General features: G+C 36.9%; 1 long non-coding RNA gene across 2 annotated transcripts in view; it reads right to left on the reverse strand.

Annotated features, from left to right (window-relative positions):
- Positions 1-23,630, reverse strand: part of LOC138438804 (uncharacterized) — a 141,170-nt gene that overhangs the window by 16,927 nt on the left and 100,613 nt on the right. Inside the window, exon 4 of one of the 2 annotated variants that reach the window (XR_011256473.1) lies at positions 21,529-22,843. The exons of the other annotated variant lie outside the window; for it this stretch is intronic. This is a non-coding gene — a long non-coding RNA (uncharacterized lncRNA). Of the gene's footprint in view, positions 1-21,528; positions 22,844-23,630 lie in introns of those variants that run through there. 2 annotated transcript variants of the gene reach the window in all.

The raw sequence follows: 23,630 nt of genomic DNA on the forward strand, positions 1-23,630 counted from the left end.
TATAATTCAGATGACCATTACATCTACTACTGTAGGAAAGAATCCCTTAGAAGAAATAGATTAGCCCTCATAGTCAACCAAAGATTCTGAAATGCAGTTCTTGGGGGCAATCTCAAAAACGACAGAAAGATTTGTGTTCATTTCCAAGGCAAACCATTCACTATTGCAGTAATCCAAGTCTATGCCCCAACCAGTAATGCTGAAGAAGCTGAACTTGAACAGTTCTATGAAGACCTATAAGACCTTATAGAACTAATACCCCCAAAAGATGTCTTTTTCATTATAGGGGACTGAAAAGCAAAAGTAGGAAGTCAAGAGATATCTGGAGTAACAGGCATATTTGGCCTTGGAGTACAAAAAGAAGCAAGGCAAATGCTAATGATGTTTTGCCAAGAGGATGCAATGGGTATACCAAATATCCACTTCCAACAACACAAGAAGATTCTACATATGGACATCACCAGGTGGTCAGTACCGAAATCAAATTGATTATATTCTTTGCAGCCAAAGATGAAGAAGCTCTATAGAGTAAGCAAAAACAAGACCAGGTGCTGACTGTGGCTCAGATCATGAACTCCTCATTGCCTTACCCCTAAATTCATACTTACATTGAAGAAAGTAGGGAAAACCACTAGACCACTCTAGATGACCTAAATCAAATCCCTTATGATTTTACAGTGAAAGTGACAAATAGATTCAAGGGATTGCATCTGATAGACAGAGTGCCTGAAGAACTATGGACGGAGGTTTGTGACATTGTACAGGAGGCCAGTGATCAAGATCCTCCCCAAGAAAAAGAAATGCAAAAAGGCAAAATGGTTGTCTGAGGAGGCCTTATAAATTGCTGAGAAAAGAGAATCTAAAGGCAAAGGAGAAAGGAAAGACATACCCATTAGAACGCAGAGTTCCAAAGAATAGCAAGGAGAGATAAGAAAGCCTTCCTCAGCAATCAATGCAAAGAAATAGAGGAAAAAATTATAAAATGGGTAAGACTAGAGATCTCTTCAAGAAAATTAGAGATACCAAGGAAACACTTCATGCAAACAAGGGCTTGATAAAGGACAGAAATTGTATAGGCCTAGCAGGAGTGGAAGATAATAAGAAGAGGTGGCAAGAATACACAGAAGAACTATACAAAAAAGATCTTCATGACCCAGATAACCACAACGGTCTGATCACTCACCTAGGGCCTGACATCCTGGAATGTGAAGTCAAGTAGGTCTTAGGAAGCACCACTAGGAACAAAGCTAGTGAAGGTGATGAATTCCAGTTGAGCTATTTCAAATCCTGAAAGATGATGCTGTGAAAGTGCTGCACTCAATATGCCACCAAATTTGGAAAACTCATCATTGGCCAAAGGACTAGAAAAGGTCAGTTTTCCTTTCAATCCCAAAGAAAGGCAATGTCAAAGAATGTTCAAACTATTGCACGATTGCATTCATCTCAGTTCAGTTCAGTTCAGTTGCTCAGTCGTGTCCGACTCTTTGCAGCCCCATGAACCACAGCACGCCAGATCTCCCTGTCCATCACCAGCTCCTGGAGTCCACCCACGTCTGTTGAGTCAGTGATGCCATCCAACCATCTCATCCTCTCTTGTCCCCTTCTCCTCCTCCCGTCAGTCTTTCCCAGCATTGGGGTCTTTTCTAATGAGTCAATCCTTCACATCAGGTGGCCAAAGTATTGGAGTTTCAGCTTCAACATCAGTCTTTCCAATGAACACCCAGGACTGATCTCCTTTAGGATGGACTGGTTGGATCTCCTTGCAGTCCAAGGGACTCACAAGAATCTTCTCCAACACCACAGTTCAAAAGCATCAATTCTTTAGCACTTAGCTTTCTTTATAGCCCTACTCTGACATCCATACATGACCACTGGAAAAACCATGGCCTTGACTAGACGGACCTTAGCTGGCAAAGTGATGTCTCTGCTTTTGAATATGCTATCTAGGTTGGTCATAACTTTCCTTTCAAGGAGTAAGCGTCTTTTAATTTCATGGCTGCAGTCACCATCTGCAGTGATATTGGAGCCCAGAAAAATAAAATTATCCAATGTTTACACTGTTAACCCATCTTTCTGCCATGAAGTGATGGGACAAGATGCCATGATCTTAGTTTTCTAAATGTTGAACTTAAGCCAACTTTTTCACTCTTCTCTTTCACTTTCTTCAAGAGGCTCTTTAGTTCTTCTTCACTGTTTGCCATAAGGGTGGTATCATCTGCATATGGCCAACATCTGCTGGATCACTGAAAAAAACAAGAGAGTTCCAAAAAAAACATCTATTTCTGCTTTATTGACTATGCCAAAGCCTTTGACTGTGTGGATCACAATAAACTGTGGAAAATTCTGAAAGAGATGGGAATACCAGACCACCTGATCTGCCTTTCGAGACACCTGTATGCAAGTCAAGAAGCAACAGTTAGAACTGGTCATGGAACAACAAACTGGTTCCAAATAGGTAAAGGAGTATGTCAATGCTATATATTGTCAACCTGCTTATTTAATGTATATGCAGAGTACATCATGAGAAATGCTGGGCTGGAGGCAGCACAAGCTAAAATCAAAATTGCCGGGAGAAATATCAATAACCTCAGATATGCAGATGACACCACTCTTATGGCAGAAAGCAAAGAACAACTAAAAAATCTCTTGGTAAAAGTGAAAGAGGAGAGTGAAAAGCTGGCTTAAAACTCAACATTCAGAAAGCATAGATCATGGTATCTTGTCCCATCACTTCATGGCAAATAGATGGGGAAATAATGGAAACAATAAGACACTTTATATTTTGGGGCTCCAGAATCACTGCAGATGGTGACTGATGCCATGAAATTAAAAAAAAAAAAAAAAAAAAACAAACAAAAAAAAACTCTTGTTTCTTGGAAGAAAAGCTGTGACCAACCTAGACAGCATATTGAAAAGCAGAGACATTACTTTGCCAACAAAGGTCCGTCTAGTCAGAGCTATGATTTTTCCAGTATCATGTACAGATATGAAAGTCAGATTATAAAGAAAGCTGAGCACTGAAAACTTGATGCTTTGAACTGTGGTGTTGGAGAGGACTCTTGAGAGTCTCTTGTACTGCAAGAGATCCAACCAGTCCATCCTAAAGGAGATCAGTCCTGAACATTCACTGGAAGGACTGATGCTGAAGCTGAAACTCCAGTTCTCTGGCCACCTGATGGGAAAAACTGACTCATTTGAAAAGACCCTGATGCTGAGGAAGATTGAAGGCAGGAGGAGAAGGAGATGACAGAGGATGAGATGGTTGGATGGCATCACCAAGTTGATAGACATGAATTTGAGCAAGCTCCTGCAGATGGTGATGGACAGGGAAGCCTGGTGTGCTGCAGTCCATGGGTCAGAAATCGTCCGACATGATGAATGACTGAAGTGAACTGATATTGAGAGTCAAGTAAATTACAAAAGTGCAGAAATTTAAAAAACATGATTTTAAATGCAGTGGTATTTTGTTTAGGAATGTAATGGCTGAATCACATGTTAGATAGACACTTAACTTTCCAAAAAAGTGTCAGCTGTTTTCCAAAGTGGTGGTACCTTTTTACTTCATCATCAGCTGTAGGTGAGTATTCCAACTCTTCTATATGCTTGGCAGCACTTGGTATGGCCAGGGCTTTTAAACTTCAGCCAATCAAATATGTATGTAGAGGCTGCTCACTGTGCTTTCAATTTGCATTTCCTGAATGACTAATAATGTTTAGAATTTTTGTTTTGTGCTTGTCTGCCATCCATATATCTTTTTAGTGAAGTGTGTTTAAAACTTTCACTCATTTTTTCCTTGGTGATTTTGTTTGTTTTCGTATTACTAAATTTTGTAAGCTCTTCCTTACATATTCTAAATACATTCATTTCCTCTGACTGTGGCTTGCAGTCTGTGGTATATGAAGTCATATATCCATTGAATAAATTGTGCATGGACATTCATTGATGCTTTCGTTATAGTAATTCATAACTGGTAACAGCCCAAATTTCCGTCAAAAGGTGATTGAGTAAACAAAATAATGTATCTATTCACAGGAATACTACTCAGTAATTAAAAAGGAATACTCAACACATATGGGAGCATGAGTGAGTGTCAAAATGACTATGCTGAAACAAGACAGACAAAAATGTACTTACTGTATGATTTTATTTACATAATATTTTAGAAAATACAACTTGATCTATTATGAAAGAAACAAAATTATACTTTGCCTGAGAAGTGGGGTAGGTGGCATGAATTAAAAGGTCCATGAGGAATATTTTGGGGGATAATGAATTGATTCATTATCTTAAAATAGATATCAGTTCAGTTCAGTTCAGTTGCTCAGTTGTGTCCGAATCTTTGCGACCCCATGAATCGCAGCATGCCAGGCCTCCCTGTCCATCACCAACTCCCGAAGTTCACTCAGACTAGTGTCCATCGAGTCAGTGATGCCATCCAGCCATCTCATCCTCTGTCGTCCCCTTCTCCTCCTGCCCCCAATCCCTCCCAGCATCACAGTCTTTTCCAATGAGTCAACTCTTCGCATGAGGTGGCCAAAGTACTGGAGTTTCAGCTTTAGCATCATTCCCTCCAAAGAACACCCAGGGCTGATCTCCTTCAGAATGGACTGGTTGGATCTCCTTGCAGTCCAAGGGACTCTCAAGAGTCTTCTCCAACACAATTCAAAAGCATCAATTCTTTGGCGCTCAGCCTTCTTCACAGTCCAACTCTCACATCCATACATGACCACAAGAAAAACCATAGCCTTGAGTAGAGGGAACTTAGTCTGCAAAGTAATGTTTCTGCTTTTCAATATGCTATCTAGGTTGGTCATAACTTTTCTTCCAAGGAGTAAATGCTAAAATTAGGTATTAGGTGTTAAATGTGTGCAGTTTGTCTTTTTATTGTAGTGATTGTCCTTAAAAAAATATACTAGGGGAATTCTTTTTTAAAAGAAATGCAAAGTGAACAATTGTTTCCTAATGCAAATCACCCCTCCACTGCCATCCTATAAATACAGTATGTGGATTTGGATTGGGTACAGTTCTCATATGTTAGATGTTTGCCTCAGCACCTGGCTTCTCATTGCCCTTGTGGCTCTCCTGAAAGGTGTATAGTGCTGTGTCTTTATTTTTCCAGTGTTGCTACACCAAGACACCCTATCAATGTCTTACAAAGGCTTTGTCAGTCCACATGAATCCCTTGGTTTTACAGTTGTCAATGCAAACATACTGCATCCATTTTTCATTTCTTCAAGAAATGTCACCTGGTCAGCTGACAAGGGAGACTTCTCCATTAATTCTGTGGAAGCTTCTTTAGAGAGTTTCAGTTTCCCTTACTACAAAGGGAACTATTACTACTACTGATACTAAGACAACACAGTACAGCCCAAACCTGTGTAACAGCAGGATTTTTTGCTCTTTGTTTCCATATTTTAATGTTAAATTCTATAGCTGAAGCAGACCTTTTTGGCTTTGTTTTAATTTGATCAGGCAGTTGTTTAGATTCAGTTCAGTTCAGTTCAGTTCAGTCATTCAGTCATGTCCGACTCTGTGACCCCATGAATCGCAGCACGCCAGGCCTCCCTGTCCATCACCAACTCCCGGAGTCCACCCAAACTCATGTCCATTGAGTTGGTGATGTCATCTAACCATCTCATCCTCTGCTGTCCCCTTCTCCTCCTGCCTTCAATCTTTCCCAACATCATGGTCTTTTCAAATGAGTCAGCTCTTTGCATTAGGTGGCCAAAAGATCGGAGTTTCAGCTTGAACATGTTTAAATTACTGTACCAAATATTTAACTGATGACTTCATCTTGATTGTAACCCACTTTAGTCTGACACTAGACCAGACTTGTATTCTGGTTCACTAGTAATAGATATTTTCTGCCATCTCTATTCCTCATTATTTGTAATTAAATATTCACAGCTGAAAGCAATTTATTTTAATAGTGACGGATTCCTGCCAAGGGATATATCCAGGATATCCTAGGGGAAAGCAGTATAGGAAGTGAACACTTAAGTGTGATTTGAGAGTGCCAAAGGGCCGTGATGTAAAAATATTGGAAATATTTCCCCTGGCTGATACTGCCACAGGTGCTGAATTTCCCATGACAGACTTTTTCCTTACAGATCTTAGCAAGAATCTGTGTGTATTTTTACTTGGCTAAAGCATGGTGCTTTCTGGAAAATGAAGCATACAGGTATCATTTTAGCACAAGAACATTTATAAGATTAATCAAAATTTGTGTCGACTTTATACTGAAAAATTATAACCCACCTATTGCCTCAACTTTTAGCAAAAAGATGCATATTAAAGAAGCTTGACACCTAATTAGCATGTTTGCAAAGCTGTTAATGGTTTTTCATTTGTTTTGGGAAACAAAATCACTTAGTACTTTATGATAGTTAGGGACAATCATAGGGATAGTGTTTGTACATGTTATGCAATCAAGCATGTTAATTTGAACTCTTTCTCAAAATGGAAAAGAAACATCCAAAGTCATAAAAGAATGGACCACATGATGTAACAGTTTTGCACTATGCGTGTTTGTATGCACAAGTATATATATGAACATCACATATATGACTAAAAGGCAAAGAAACAGGAGTTGTATATTTGTAGACTCAGTATTTTTACTTTAGAATGAATAATAATTTCAGAAATATACTTTCTTTGAAAAAAGGAATTTTCATTTTTAAAATTCCTTAAAAGGAATTTTAAGATAAGGAATATACCTACATTTATTTCTGGAGAGATTCTGATTTTGTTGCTGGGCCACCAATGAGTTTTTGTGTCTCCTCCCTGAAAATACACTGATGCAAATGGTCAAATAAAGTCTGGGTACTGAGGGAAGAAACACACTATGTGCATTATTAATGGCTGCTTGCTTTGCTGGGTTTATTGGCGTATAATGTAAGAAAAATTGAGTCTGAACATGATGGCTATCCTAAGGTCCAGGGTGCCATTAGCATCCTCTAGCTTTAGGGGTCATGTAAAGATGCTTTTGGGAATAGACTCTTGGCATTTTTAACCAATTACTGTTTCATATATTTATTAATAATACAATTTACTACTGGCATTTTTGAACAACAAAATCTCTCTTTCTCTCACACATCTCTCCTTCCTGGCTAAAGGATCAATGGCTATGTAGGAGATCACCAGTTTTCCATATTGTTTTTTATTGGCTATAGGGAGTGCTCTCAAGATCTTTCTGAGTACCACTCATGTGGCTGAAATTTGAAGAAAGACTAAAGATTATTTCATGCTTAGATCTATACTGTTTTTAAACTGAAATTTGGAGAGAAAAAGTAGTGGGAGTTTTCAGAGATACATTTACAGACATTTAAAATCTTGGTTGATTAATAAATTACTAATAACACATGGGATTTACAATGAATAGAATATTCTCATTTTTCACTAGAATCATGAGTTTTAAAGGAGGCAGTTTATCATTTCATAATTAGAAAAAGGATTGTCATTTCTCAAGTATAAGGGTTATTTTTTAATATTGAAATAAAGGTAAAAGGTCAGATATACAAGACAGTGATAGCTGTGTTAATAAGTTATATGGTCTCCTTAAAATTAACATTAACTTTAGTTATATGTTGTAGTAAAACTAGAGGAAAAAATTGTAATATTTTATGATTTGTTCTCTTGGTACCTTAAGATGAGATACTGTTTGTTAACTAATTGCTAAGTAGTTCCCAAGTTGTGCCTTTATTAATGAAGCAAAGTTATTTTGCTACAACTGATTTTTATTGGAAAAAAAAAAAAAGGCCTAAGAGTCATAGCCTCTATGGGTTAAAATGGACAGAGTCTAATTTAGATCCATTCAGCAGTCCCACTGAGATGGCTGTGGTGAGTAAGGTGGTAGTCATAATTTATCTGTATTCTGAAAATAAGTGTAATTAGAACTAGCAAGAGGTATGGAGAGGTAGATGCTTCTCTGATACCTCCCTCTCTCTATTGTGAGCCAAACACAAGTTTGACTTATTTCTAAATGCTCTCAGATTTTGTTTTTATTTTGTGCTTCAAGGTTATTGTTGTTGTTTTTCTGTGCTGTAACTATTTTTTATTGCAGTTTCAATGCAGAGTAACCCTGTACCTCCACAAAAGCTTCCTTGTCTCAGAGTCAATCATTTCCTTTTCATTTATTCATTCCTTCCCCAATATGATTTTTTGTACCCTTTGCACTTACCTCCACTTGCTATTTAGTCATATTTTCCTCCTTGTTCAGTACTGTTGTGATATTTCATGTTATTTAAATTGCTTATATTTTTCTATCTTTGAAAATTGTTTGAGGGTCGGGTTGAGATGAAATGCATCATAATTGTTCCCATTAAAATGCATGGAAATATATATATCTAATAGCTTTTAAACTAATGGCAAGGTTTTTTTATGAGCAAATTAAAAGCATTTTATGAGAGATACCAGTTAATAAATAATTAATGCCCTTAGTCCTCTAAGTACTCCCCTGCCCACAACCACTCTGGCTATCTGAGTCCTCAAGAGTGCCCTCTCCAGGTTCTCCTCAACACAGAACTGGACTCAGAATCCTCCTCCATCATGGTTAGTCTGCATTCTAAATGGTCTGTGCTCTTGTTATACCTGTTGTTTAATATTATGAATACTCTTCCTCATGATGATAAAAATAGAACCTATCCCAAAAGGTTGTTTCAGGAATGAAATACTATAATACATGCAAGGAATACTTAAAAAATCAATATATTTGTATAAGCAAACCCTTAAATATACCAGTTTTATAAACATGTTGTAGTAAATACAGTCTTCTACATTTGATATCTTGTTATAATTCATTAATGTGGAATATTATGTTTGCCTTTGAATTGGCTGTGTATTGCATAAAATTGAAAATAACAATTATAATATTTGTAATTGATTTTTTTAAAAGAACTTAAAGTAAATATGTGTATATGTATGTATATAATCATTTAATATTATAATCAGTGCAGAATTATAATTTTATTGATAGAATTTTCATGGAATCAGTATATGACTCAAACATATATATATTGATTATCTTGGATGGTTTAATTTATATATGGTATTTACATGATTTATGTCAACAAATTCATGTAAAAAATGCAAATATTTTTATTGCTAGTACCATGAGAGATCCACAGCAACATTTGAATAATTTGACAAATCTTGAACCATTATGAGAAAAACAACCAGTTTTGCCTCTCTATGCTCACCTACATCCTTAACTTTAGTTACTTCGTCTACTCATACTGAGGATTCACTGAACAAGGGTACCTGTCACCTCGATAGACTACATGGGAGGCCCAGCATGTTTTTGGACAGCTCATGTATGCAGCCTCTAAATGCAAGCTGTCTGGGTCTGGGATGACCCTGGGCTGAGAAACCCAGAAGTTTCTCAGACTCTTTGTACCTCAGTTTTCTCGTCTGTGGGGGGAAAAAAAAAGGCTAAAAATTGCATACACGTGTTGTCAGAGAAGGGAATGGTACCCCACTCCAGTACTCTTGCCTGGAAAATCCCATGGATGGAGGAGCCTGGTGGGCTGCAGTCCATGGAGTCGCTAAGAGTCGGACACGACTGAGCGACTTCACTTCCACGTTTCACTTTCATGCACTGGAGAAGGAAATGGCAACCCACTCCAGTGTTCTTGCCTGGAGAATCCCAGGGACGGGGGAGCCTCCTGGGCTGCCGTCTGTGGGGTCGCACAGAGTCGGACATGACTGAAGCGACTTAGCAGCATAGTGTTGTAGTGGAGACTTAGTTCATACATTTAAAACTTTAGGATAGCACCTGGAATACAGCAAATGTTCTATTAAAGTAAGCTATTTTTGAAAATAACTATTGCCGTTTTATAGCCCATTGAGAAGAATAAGTGCCATCTGTTTGGGCATTGAAGTGTGTACCTGACCACATGTATTTTTAATACTGGTACTTTGATACTTTGATTTCCTTAAACATGGATAAGCTGTGAATAAAAAAGGTCCAGGATATTTTTAATTGTTTGATGTTAACTAGTATTCTTTTATTGTTGAATTAAAAAAAAAAAAAACAAACAACCATAACCTCCTAGCTGGGATTTTGGTATTCTGGGCTTTTTGAAATGGAAATGGTTGAGATAGGATGGGGGTTATTGATGATAGAATATGTGCCATAAAGTCCGTATTGATCTTCTTAAATTCATTAATTAAATTTTCACTGGAAATGAAGAAGCTCAAGGCTGTGAAATATGTGAAAGGTTCCTGTACAAAGCAGTCTCTTCTGATGACAATAACAGATACAATTAGATGTGGCTTCTTGAAGAACTAGAAACTGAATTAGAGACATTTCTAAAAAGGGCTAAAATTTTTGAGTATGAGGAATTACAGGCTCAGATAAATGAGAAAAGTGTGCAAGACAGAGGAGACTAACTGTAAGATATAATGAACAGTGTGATACAAGAGAATGCAAGAAAGGAAAATATGACAAGTGGTATGAAAGATGTGAGGAAAAAAATGAGAAATGTTTTAGGAAGTGAAAATGATGAAGTTTATAAGAACTAGAACAAGAAGAAATGAGAAAAAAGTAAACGATGCAAGAGAGATTTTAGAACCTATGGGAAAGGAAATATTATAGCAAAAGACCCTGAAAAAACACAGCAATGAACCTAAGGTATAAATGAATATTTTCTGAAAGACATGATAGAAATATAAGGAAGAAAACAAAGGGGAAAATACAAGGAAACAAAAGTTAATATAGCAATGCTGTATTGAAGTCTAACTGTTAAATGTCAGTTTCTGCCAAAAGCTTATATTCCTTTAATATTTTAATAAATTCATTACTTGTTCTTTGAAAAGATGACATGTATTAGTATTGTCCACCAATTTTCAAGTTTGAGAAACATTCTTCTTCAGTTAATCTATTGTTTATTTGTTCAAACACTACACTAATAAACAAGCAATTATTCTATTTTTCTAAATAAATATATTAATCTCTTCCTAAGGTCACCTTTTCAGAGTATTACTAGGAGTGATTACAAGATTAAAGAATGAAAAGAAATGAAGCCAAGAATATGCAAATGAAATTTACATTAATTACCTTACAATGACAAGGATAAATGATCTTATTTTTAAATAAAAAATCACTCCTGAAATAGCAGTTCGCCATTGACACTTATTGTCATGGTGCTTCTGAAGTGACATTTGAAAAGATCACTATATGCTTTAAATACAGACACAGTATTAGCTCAACCTTCTGAAGTATTCACCCATGTCAGATTATAAACCTACAATGTATATTTATTGAATTTGTCTTGCTGTCCAGCCTTAGTCAAGGCTTTTGAAATACAAAGAAAATAAAACTAAGTTGCTAATCCCAATAAGTTTTTGGTTTAATGAAACAGATATGTGAAGCAAATTTAATACAATATATATGTTATCATAAATTGGTGAGGGTGAGACAAGGAAAGATGAAAGTAATGAGTTAAAAAAAGCTAATTGGACTAGGTGTTCGTTAAACAGGATCTCAAACGATTTAAGTATGGGATGGCTAAATTATTCCTCATAAAGAAAAGGGCAAGAGGAAGGCATCTTCGGCTGGAAAAGGCAGGGTATTATATGTATAACTAGTGGAACTCTTGTTTTCTGGGGTGAATTTTCAGGATCATAAGATTCTCTTTGGCATTCTTTTAAGTTTGCATCATGACCTAACCTGATAAGTTTAAGAATTAATAACACCAAATCACTGAGAGCAATGTAATTTAATTCATCCTGAAGCAAGATATGCTTTCTTACATTTCTTAAATATTCACTGGTGCTTTTACATATTAGTGATAGAAAGATGTTACTTCTAGACGAGACCTATGTACGCTACACTAGGGAAAACAATTAATCTTAGCATTATTTATTTTAAATTTTGTTTTATGCTTAATTACATCTGATTGTAATGGAATCAAACTGTCAGTTCAGTTCAGTTGCTCAGTTGTGTCCAACTCTTTGCGACCTCATGAATTGCAGCATGCCAGGCATCCCTGTCCATCACCAACCCCTGGAGTTTACTCAGACTCGCGTCCATTGAGTCAGTTGATGCCATCCAGCCATCTCATCCTCCGTCTTCCCCTTATCCTCCTGCCCCCAATCTCTCCCAGCATCAGAGTCTTTTCCAATGAGTCAACTCTTTGCATGAGGTAGCCAGAGTACTGGAGTTTCAGCTTTAGCATCATTCCTTCCAAAGAAATCCCAGGGCTGATCTCCTTCAGAATGGACTGGTTGGATCTCCTTGCAGTCCAAGGGACTCTCAAGAGTCTTCTCCAACACCACATTTCAAAAACATCAATTCTTCAGCGCTCAGCCTTCTTCACAGTCCAACTCTCACATCCATACATGACCACTGGAAAAACCATAGCCTTGACTAGACGGACCTTTGTTGGCAAAGTAATGTCTCTGCTTTTCAATATGGTATCTAGATTGGTCATAACTTTCCTTCCAAGGAGTAAGCATCTTTTAATTTCATGGCTGCAGTCACCATCTGCAGTGATTTTGGAGCCCCCAAAAATAAAGTCTGACAGTGTTTGCACTGTTTCCCCATTTATCTGCCATGAAGTAATGGGACTGGATGCTATGATCTTCGTTTTCTGAATGTTGAGCTTTAAGCCAACTTTTTCAGTCTCCACTTTCACTTTCATCAAGAGGCTTTTTAGTTCCTCTTCACTTTCTGCCATAAGGGTGGTGTCATCTGCATATCTGAGGTTATTGATATTTCTCCTGGCAATCTTGATTCCAGCTTGTGCTTCTTCCAGCCCAGCGTTTCTCATGATGTACTCTGCATAGAAGTTAAATAAGCAGAGTGACAATATTTAGCCTTGATATACTCCTTTTCCTATTTGGAACCAATCTGTTGTTCCATATCCAGTTGTAACTGTTGCTTCCTGACCTGCATATAGGTTTCTCAAGGGGCAGGTCAGGTGGTCTGGTATTCCCATCTCTTGAAGAATTTTCCAGTTTATTGTGATCCACATAGTCCAAGGCTTTGGCATAGTCAATAAAGCAGAAATAGATGTTTTTCTGGAACTCTCTTGCTCTTCTGATGATCCAACAGATATTGGCAATTTGATCTCTGCTTCCTCTGCCTTTTCTAAAACAAGCGTGAACATCTGGAAGTTCACAGTTCATGTATTGCTGAAGCCTGGCTTGGAGAAATTAGAGCATTACTTTACTAGCATGTGAGATGAGTGCTATTGTGTGGTAGTTTGAGCATTCTTTGGCATTGCCTTTCTTTGGGATTGGAAGGAAAACTGACCTTTTCCAGTCCTGTGGCCACTACTAAGTTTTCCAAACTTGCTGGCATATTGAGTGCAGCACTTTAACAGCATCATCTTTCAGGATTTGAAATAGCTCAACTGGGATTTCATCACCTCCACTAGCTTTGTTCATAGTGATGCTTTCTAAGGCCCACTTGACTTCACATTCCAGGATGTCTGGCTCTAGGTGAGTGATCACACCATTGTGATTATCTTGGTCTTGAAGATCTTTTTTGTTTAGTTCTTCTGTGTATTCTTGCCACCTCTTCTTAACATCTTCTGCTTCTGTTAGGTCCGTACCATTTGTGTCCTTTATCAAGCCCATCTTTGCATGAAATGTTCCCTTGATATCTCTAATTTTCTTGAAGAGATCTCTAGTCTTTCCCATTCTGTTGTTTTCCTCTATTTCTTTGCATTGATCGCTGAGGAAGGCTTCCTTATCTCTTCTTGCTATTCTTTGGAACTCTGCATTCAGATGCTTATATCTTTCCTTTTCTCTTTTGCTTTTCACTTCTCTTCTTTTCACAGCTATTTTTAAGGCCTCCCCAGACAGCCATTTTGCTTTTTTGCATTTTCCATGGGAATAGTCTTGATCCTTGTCTCCTGTAAAATATCACAAACCTCAGTCCATAGTTCATCAGGCACTCTATCAGATCTAGTCCCTTAAATCTATTTTTCACTGCCAGTGTATTATCAAATTGTAATGACATCTAATTGTACAACCCAGTGATTAGATTAACAACATACGCAAACCATCCCATACACAAAATTTTTCATCCCAGAGGGGAAAAACAAACTCCACAAATAGTTTTGTTTAACCTACAGCTTTTGAGTATCTGGTACATGTGCTTGACACTGAGTGATGCTAAAAGGTAGGCATGAACTTGTTTAAAATGCTGTCTCTTCATTTTCTTCAAAAGTAAAAGTACATAGAAAGCTGTACGAGAAGAACTTGCATATGGTTGAAGGGGAAAAGGATAATCTAGTTGGAAAGCGCACATAGTGAGCTATTTCTAGAAACTGCATTTGCATAGTGAAACTGACATTTATACGTATATTGTGTGCTTATTTTGGGAGAGGGAACTCTGGAGAGGGTAATGAAGATTTATAGGGTTAAGGTCATTCTTTGGTAACACCACTGACTATAATCAAAGCACTTACTTTGAGAAAAAATTGAAAAAAATTACATTGGGATATCATTCAGTAAGCCTAGGACAAATCCAGTTAAAAGGATCCTGTGGTGAAATGTTGCTAGGCAAAATACAAACGCTTAAAGTAATTCCGCTAAACAATATTCTAATCTGGATAGGGAAATTCAAATATGCAGCAAAACTATTGTAAGAATGGACATCAATACGAATTTATTTGGGAATCCTTGGTAGCATAAGGGGTACTATACATAAATGAACGATGCTCTGAGAGGTATTTATCTTTCTTTGTCTAAGAATCATAGAGAAGATGTCTCACAGTTAGAGCCCTGGAGTACAGAGACCACAAATACATTTCATTGTTTACAGTTCAAAATTACTATTCAAAATATGTGAGAAAGATAAACTGCTTTAATAAGCCAGAGAGGGACCTGGATAAGTAGGTAAAATATTGAATAAAAGTATCAGAATGAACAGAGTGAACTTTGCAGAGATCAAGTCATGTTTAACCAGTAATCCTAAATGCTAGCAGAATATTCCCCCACACTCGAGCCTACTCAACTCTGCACCACGAAGGAACTGAGCAAGTCTTCTGAAGACGTTTTCTGTCCCTATTTCTTGTGCAGTAATAGTTAAGACTGTAGTGTTTTAACAAATCTTAGCATTTTGGTGCAAGGATGCTTTAGTTGCTCCATATCCATTGGTTTAATGATATATCACAGTTCCTAGCTAGCACAGGGTCTCTTCCCTTACAGAATTTGAATAGTAAGCATATACAATTTAGAATTTTAAGACATGGAAAGTGAGGAAATGCACCATACATCTTGTTGCTTGTATTTGCCTCTCTGCAGAAGGTAACATACTGATAGCAATCCAACAAAGTTTAATCATGGTTCTATTTAGAGGAGGTTTATAGAATGGTTAACTAATGATTGTCCTGTTGCTAGGAAACAAAAAATGTTATTACCAGAAGTAAGATGTCAACACAAGACTAGAGTCCCTTTAAGTCTAGAGTAAATTCTTACTGAATGGTTTTTTGAGTGTTTGTTCATGTTTTTCTTAAAAGTATATTTGTCATCTACGTTTCCCACCTAGAACATAAATGCAGTCTTATTTTTTTTTTTAAGTGACATTAAATTGGTTTTGGACATGTTCTAACTCCCATCAATTTTTCCTCTCTTGTGAGAATATTTATGGCAATACGTGACATACTTTCTGAAAAAAAGCTTCAATTTAAGGTTCAGAAGTACTTCCTTCCTTTAATTTTCCCTTAGAATCCCATTTGCCATTCGGTGAACATTTATCGAGTGTTTCTGTGTTCCTTGTATTGACCTAACGATTGTTGGGGAAAACTATAGTTTTCTGCTTTCAGCTGAATTTGGGAGATAAGACCTGCCACAGCAGAGAGTCAGAGGAAAAGCTAGGAGAGTTCACAGGAGGGAACAATTACTTTCAGTTGAGAAATCTGGAAAAACTTCAAGGAGGATATAGTATTTGTGTGAAGTCTTGGAGGATAATTTTGGGTATTTGAAAAAATGGGGTTCAGGGAAGTACATACAGTCACAAGTGGAAGGCATATATAAAAAATAACTCAGAAACAGAAACACTGTATATGTTCTTGAATTAACATGCTTTTGATTGCCTGCACTCTTTAAGACTCCTTCTCTGGACATTACACCTATCTTGAATCATACCATTCATTGGCCAACTGCCAACTGGAGTCTGTCCTTCAAAACTTCAAACTAAGAAATAAAGGCACTGAGGTAAGATGGTAGATATGAATTTGTAAAAATATCACATGGAGTCAAGACAGTGAAAACTTTGTTTTGGTATATTTACTGCTGAGAAGCAAAGAAAGTTTTAAAAGGTTGCCTGAATTTTCAGTAGTTTCCCAAGTTTCATCTCCAGGTTTCATGTGATTTAACTCTATTTTGGTCCTATTTAAAGACTATGCCCTTTCAATAGACTCTCCTTTTTTGAAATACTTGTGTGTGTTTTGTTCTTTGAAATCAGATTCTTGACTAACATATTATGATCAAATGATGAGTCTAGATTGATTTGTGCCCAGAGTACCTAAAGTGAATCAGTGCAAACTGTTTTGAAGTTAAATGAGGCTCAAGTTGTAGAACTCCATGATACCAATTAGCTTTTCTAGATTGGGAACAATAAAAGAAAGTTTCTGAACATAATCATGGTAGCATGTTCAGAGATATATCCTTGAAACATTAACTCAGCTTCAATATGCAGAATAGACTGAGGGAAGAGAGTGAAATAGACAGACTGAGAGACTAACTAGGTGATGCGATTGTGAAGTAAAGTGATGGCAGTAGGAATGAAAAGTGTTTTGTGTAAGTAAAATTGTCTCTGTGGGGCAACTGCTTGGATGGCAGGGTTAAAAGAGGGAGGAATAAAGAATGCCTTAGGCAATTTTGCTTAAATGATTACCAGAAAAGGGGTTCCCTTGAGCTACAAATTTAGAAATTGATATCATGGAGGTAATATTTTGAACGATGGGAAGAAAGAGATCAGTAAATGATGTAGTATGGAGAGTTATGGGGATAGGAGCTTGACAAAAACCTGGAACTGTGAGAAATGCCTACACTTTAGATAAGGTCAAGAATAAGAAACTCTAAATTACTAAGGAGACTTCCAAAAGGTAGAAGAGTTTGTGACCTAAGATTTATGTACAGTAATTTGCAGCAAGGTTAAGGATATGAGAAAAAGGCCACAGGACTTTGATGGAGTGAATCATTGGTGAAATTGTGTCAATACAATTTTAAATGAAGGGATTGATTTTGAAGGGAAGATTACTTTCTCAAAACACTTGAAGTAGAAAAAGGAGAATGTATGGCTTAAAGGAGTAGTGAGTTCAAGAAGATATTTAGAAGAATGAAGACCATATTGTACAGTGAGATATCTTGGAAACTGGCTACTCAAAAGTGTGGTAAAAATACTCTTTAAGCATAATGGTTGTGAAGATGATAGGGAGAATGAAAGTAGGGCATAAGTGTCAATCTTGTGAAGTGAAGGAAAAAGAAAAGAGAATATGTGAAAACTCAGATATTTTGAGGCAGGAAAGTTGGAACAATAACCAATTAGTACAGAATGACTTTGATTCTGTCTACTTGAAACTAACACAGTATTGTAAATAAACTATGCTCCAATAAAATTTTCAAAAAAGTACTGAATGGCCTCAGATAATAGTAGACTATAATATCTGCAGAAAGGAATAGGGAACTTAAGGAAAGTAGAAAAGGCAGTCAAGTGTATATGAATAAATCATTGGAGAGTTAACATAAGTTTATAGTAAAACAAATTTGTCTATTTTCACGAAATTTTGTATTAAAATAAGAAAAATACTAAACTGAAATAGTAGACAGAAAATCATGAATTGTTATAAAACTCATTTTTCCACCAATATGGTGGGTGACTAGATATTCTGAAAAACACTGCCATTATGAAGCATTTAGGGGGAGGAAAATTAATGCAAATAGGCTATAAAATTGATTGCTAAAATTAAAAAGTTGAAAAATTTAACCAAAACAGTAAGGATATATAGAATTTGTGGCTGCTTTGGAACATTTATTGATACTTTTACTGGGAACTAGACTTGATTTTTATAGACTCTTTGGTGAAACTAATGTGATACCTAGGACTCTTACAAAGTGACAAGTTGGAATCAAGACCCACATGTAAAGCAAAAACTCTCAGATAGCTATAATGCCAGTGAAAAAGTGACAGAAAACCTAACCTGCAATCAAAGAAGGTGACAAGATAACTTGTGTATTTTAGGCAGATTCAGAAAAAGAAAATAAAAACTCTGTCTGAGAATTTGTAACTATAGACCTTCCTCATATTCATTGTAAATTAAATGTCCTCTTAATTTCAAGGTCCAGAGAATCCTAAGCTGAAAATATAAAGAGGCCCTGGGTTTATGAAACTGGAAGACATGTGATGGAAACAAATTCAAATAATCTCCCTTTGAAAAGCCTAATATGAGCACATAATAAGTTTACCAAATATAGAAGTAAAAAAAGCTCCTGTGAGTAAGTGTGAACAGACTTAACAAACCAGGATAAATATATTTCTAAGATCTCTTTATATTGGAATTACTTAATTCAAAATATAAAGTAATTGTTTTAAAATTACTTGAAGAAATAACATATAGATTTAAAAACCATAAACATAGAAAGGAATAATAAATCCCCCAAAATTGCCAGCCCAATTGTAAAAGATAAACAAGAACAGGAAAAAGCAACCAAAGATTTGGAAATAAAAGAGATTATCATCGAATTTAGAATGCATTGGTAGCTAAGCTGGTAAATAATCCACCTGCAGTGCAGGAGACCCCAGTTCAATTTTTGGGTTGGGAAGATCCCCTGGAGAAGGGATAGGCTACCCACTCCAGTATTCATGGGCTTCCCTAACGGCTCAGATGATAAAGAATCCACCTGAATGCAGGAGACATGGGTTCAACCTCTTGTTTGGGAAGATCCCCTGGAGGAGTGTATGGCAACCCACTTCAGTATTCTTGCCTGGAGAATCCCCATGGACAGAGAAGCCAGGCGAGCCATGGTACATGGGGTTGCCAAGAGTCAGACATGACTGAGCAACTAAGCACAGCACAGCACATATGGGTTATATAGAAGATTGCATTAAAAAGAGAATTTGTGGAGTTTTGTTAACATTTGGCAGGGTTGTTGTTCATTCACTAAGTCTTGTCCGACTGTTTGTGATCCCATGAACTGGAGCACACCAGGCTTCCCTCTCCTTCACTACCTCCCAGAGTTTGCTCAAACTCCTGTCTGTTGAGTTAGTGATACTCTCCAACCATCTCATCCTCTGTCTGCCCCTTCTCTTCCTGCCCTCAATCTTTCCCAGTGTCAGGGTCTTTTCCAATGAACTGGCTCTCTGCATCAGGTGGCCAGGCTATTAAAGCTTCAGCTTCAGCATTGGTCTTCCCAATAAATATGTAGGGTTGATTTCCTTTAGCCCACCAGGCTCCTCTGTTCATGGAATTCTCTAGGCAAGAATACTGGAGTGGGAAGCCATTCCCTTCTTCAGGGGTCTTCCCGACCTAGATATTGAACCCATGTCTTCTGCATTTCAGGCAGATTCCTTACCATCTGAACTACCAGAGAAGACCATCTGGCAGGGTAAACCTCTAATATTCTAATTGTTCCAAAATAATATGAGTCAGCTCTGCTTGCATGTTCAGTTGCTCAGTTACCTTCAACTCTGCAACCTTATGGACTCTAGCCCACCAGACTCCTCTGTCCATGGGATTTTCCAGGCAAGAATATTGGAATGGTTGCCATTTCCTCCTCCAGGGGATCTTCATGACCCAGGAATTGAACCTGTGTATTCTGTGCTGGCAAGTGGACTCTTTACTACTGAGCTATCTGGAAAGCCCTGAATCAATTCTGGACTAATACAAACAAACAAACAAAGAAAGAAAGAAAGAAAGAAAGAAAGAAAGAAAGAAAGAAAGAAAGAAAGAAAGAAAGAAAGAAAGAAAGAAAATTAACCACTCTGGGGGCTCCAGGGAGTGAATGAAAAGAAAAGAAAAATTTAAAAGGTGGACTTTAGATGAAAGTTGAAACTTGAATAGTCCTGGCATGGGTGTGTCCCATTTTTGTGGGTTTGGCCTGAGGATGACCCATGTTTACAGCACAGAGAAAGACAGCTGAACTTGTAATAAAAAGCCCATTACTTGTGCTGGAGAGTAAGTGTCCAAGTGTCCTGGAAAGGATAGAGCATTTAGGAGAAATAAATACTCTAGTGGTGTTGGAAAAAACTCTTGAGAGTCCCTTGGACTGCAAGGAGATCCAACCAGTCCATCCTAAAGGAAATCAGTCCTGGGTGTTCATTGGAAGGACTGATGCTAAAGCTGAAACTCCAATACTTAGGCCACCTCATGCGAAGAGTTGGCTCATTGGAAAAGACCAATGCTGGGAGGGATTGGGGGCTGGAGGAGAAGGGGACGACAGAGGATGAGATGGCTGGATGGCATGACTGACTCGATGGACATGAGTTTGAGTGAGCTCTGGGAGTTGTTGATAGACAGGAAGGCCTGGTGTCCTGTGATTCATGGGGTGGCAAAGAGTCAGACATGAGTGAGCAACTGAACTGAACTGAACTGAACTGTATTCTATGTATAATCACTAAGGCCCTACCTGGTCTATAAATAGCACATACAGGCATTCATGTGCTATAAATAGCACATGCAGGCATTCTGCCTAAAAGGTAAAAAGAAAAAAAAATTGTACTTAAAATTGAGTTGGTACCTATTTCAAATGAGACAGAGATTTCAGTTGGAGCCTAATCATGTAATTGTTTGCTAAACAATAGATAAAAGCTTTTCAGAAGAATATAACACTATCAAGATTCTCCACCATACAATTTTCTCACTGTCCAGGATAAACTCCCAAATTACTTAACATAAGAGGAACCAGGAAAATGGTATTACTATCAAAGGAGAAGAAAATAAACAGATATCCCAGATGGTGGAATTATCACAAAAGAATGTAAGTGAAGTGTGATTAATATGACAAAGGAAAATGTACTTGTGATGAATGAAAGGATAGTAAATCTCAAATGAAAAGAAGAAATTATAAACAAGAAACAAATAGACATTTTAGAATTTAAAACTATAATTAAATTTAAAAAGTCACTGGATGAGATTTCTAGAAGAATGTAGAAAACCAAGGAATGTGTCTGGACCTGAAGATAGATGAACAGAAATGATATAATTTGAAAAGGAGTGAGAACAGTACTTTTTAAAAGAAGATATAAAGCTATTAGAACTTTCATATATTGCTGAGTTGGTGTGAAAATTTGTACAGTCACTTAGGAGAAGAGTCTGCCATTGTGTAGAAAATTTGAAGATATACATGCTCTGTTCCATTCATTTAACTTCTGAGGATATATCTGTTCATAGAAATGTTTAGAAAACTTTAATACTGGTGAAAACCCAAATGGCTATCAATATTACATTAAATAAATAGTGATATTTTTACATGATGACATTTTATACATGTGAAAAGTAGTAATCTAGTGCTATGTGTAAAACAAGATAGATGAATCAAACACAATGCTATGCTAAATAAGCAAGCCATAAGACATATAAAGTAGACTTCCATTTACTTAAAGTTCAAAAACAGGCAGAACATTTAGTCTACATTCCTAAAGGAAGTTTTCTTCTCAAAGTGAATGGAATATGAACAGTTTTGATGCATCATCTTCAACCACGGGGAGAAAATTAACATTCCCTGTATTAGTTCCTCTTATCAGAGAATCTTGAAAATACAGTTTGCAGTGTTCAACTCTGGAGTCAAAGAGCAAAGTATATAAAATTGCCTTTCAGCCAATAATCAGTCCACCAGAAAATTTTTTATTTTTTTCAGATAATCCTGTTTCCCAGTCATATAGATAAAGAGGCTATATTTAAAAACTCCATATCTCTGATCACTCATAATAAATGAATTTTTCTTACTCTCTAAACAGATTATAATCTTAAAATATTTCGAAGTACCAATGATGGCCAAAAAATGAGGAAAACAAAACAAAACACTCTGTGTTATATACCGGGCAAGAAGTATTGTAAAGATAAATAAGACATTGATTGATAATGACATTGTAAATTTTAATTCATTCCAAAGCTTAATCCAGATAGCATGACTTCAGTTCAGTTCAGTTGCTCAATCATGTCCAACTCCTTGCAAGTTGGACTGCAGAACACCAAGCTTCCCTGTCCATCACCAACTCATGGAGCCTACTCAAACTCATGTCCTTCACGGTGATGCCATCCAACCATATCATCTTCTGTCATCCCCTTTTCCTCCGGCCTTCAATCTTTACCAGCATCAGGGTTTTCTGCAGTGAGGCAGTTCTTCGCATCAGGTGGCCAAAGTATTGGAGTTTCGGCTTCAGCATCAGTCCTTCCAATGAATATTCAGGACTTATTTCCTTTAGGATTGACTGGTTGTATCTCCTTGCAGTCCAGGTCAGTTCAGTTCAGTCGCTCAGTCTTGTCTGACTATTTGTGACCCCATGGAATGCAGCACATCAGGCCTCCCTGTCCATCACCAACTCCTGGAGTTTCTCAGACTCATGTCCATTCAGTTGGTGATGCCATCCAACCATCTCATCCTCTTTCTTCCCCTTCTCCTCCCACCTTCAATCTTTCCCAGCATCAGGGTCTTTTCCAGTGAGTCAGTTCTTCACATCAGGTGGCCGAAGGATTGGAGTTTCAGTTTCAGCATCAGTCCTTCCAATGAATATTCAGGACTCATTTCCTTTAGGATGGACTGGTTGGATCTCCTTGCTGTCCAAGGGACTCTTGAGAATCTTCTCCAACACCACATTTCAAAAGCATTAATTCTTTGGCACTCAGCTTTCTTTATAGTCCAACTCTCATAGCCATATATGACTTAGCCTCTGTAAAAAGCAGCAATTTGGTAACAAACATGTTATCTTAAAACTTTTATGTTTTTCTTATTCTTTTAAGTTAAAAAAAATGCTTCATAAAATGCTTTTTGAATCCATCACTCTGCGTCTAAAATATGAAAACTTATGATCAAACTTACTTTGATACCAGGCAATGGATTTTAAAAATAAATGTTTTCTTAATGTAAATAATTTTCACACGAAGTTATAAATGCTTAGGATTGGTGACACTGACTTTTTCTCATTTTCATTACTCAAGTATTATGCATAGACCCTTCCATTCTTATTATTGAGGCTGATTCCTTCTAGCAGTATGTAAGAGGAAATGTCATTGTGAATCTTTTTTGCATGAGATCCTCAAAAGTTCTACACACATTCAGTTACTAAAGAAACTTTGTGATCGTTTATGAATTGGAACTTAAAGTCAATTACACATACTAATTTATTTGAATTTAGTGTTATTAAACTTGTTTTAACAGTAGGGACTATAAAGAGTTAGGATATGAGATAAATATATTAAAATGATATATAAATTACATTAGAAAGGTATTAATTGTTGTATTGGTCCACTAAAGAGTGAGATTTTACACATGTGCATGAAGAGGAGTAATTAGATTAATTGGTGGAATCAACAGTGGCTATAAACTTGGATCATACCAGCTCCACTTCACTTAGACATTGCCAAAAAATATGAGCATAGGAAAAATACTTAAAGAATTTGAATTTTATTGAAATCATATAGCAGACAAAAGAAAGGAAACAAACAAAGAAAATACCT

The sequence above is a fragment of the Ovis canadensis genome, chromosome 4, assembly GCF_042477335.2.
Source record: "Ovis canadensis isolate MfBH-ARS-UI-01 breed Bighorn chromosome 4, ARS-UI_OviCan_v2, whole genome shotgun sequence".
Lineage (NCBI taxonomy): Eukaryota > Metazoa > Chordata > Mammalia > Artiodactyla > Bovidae > Ovis > Ovis canadensis.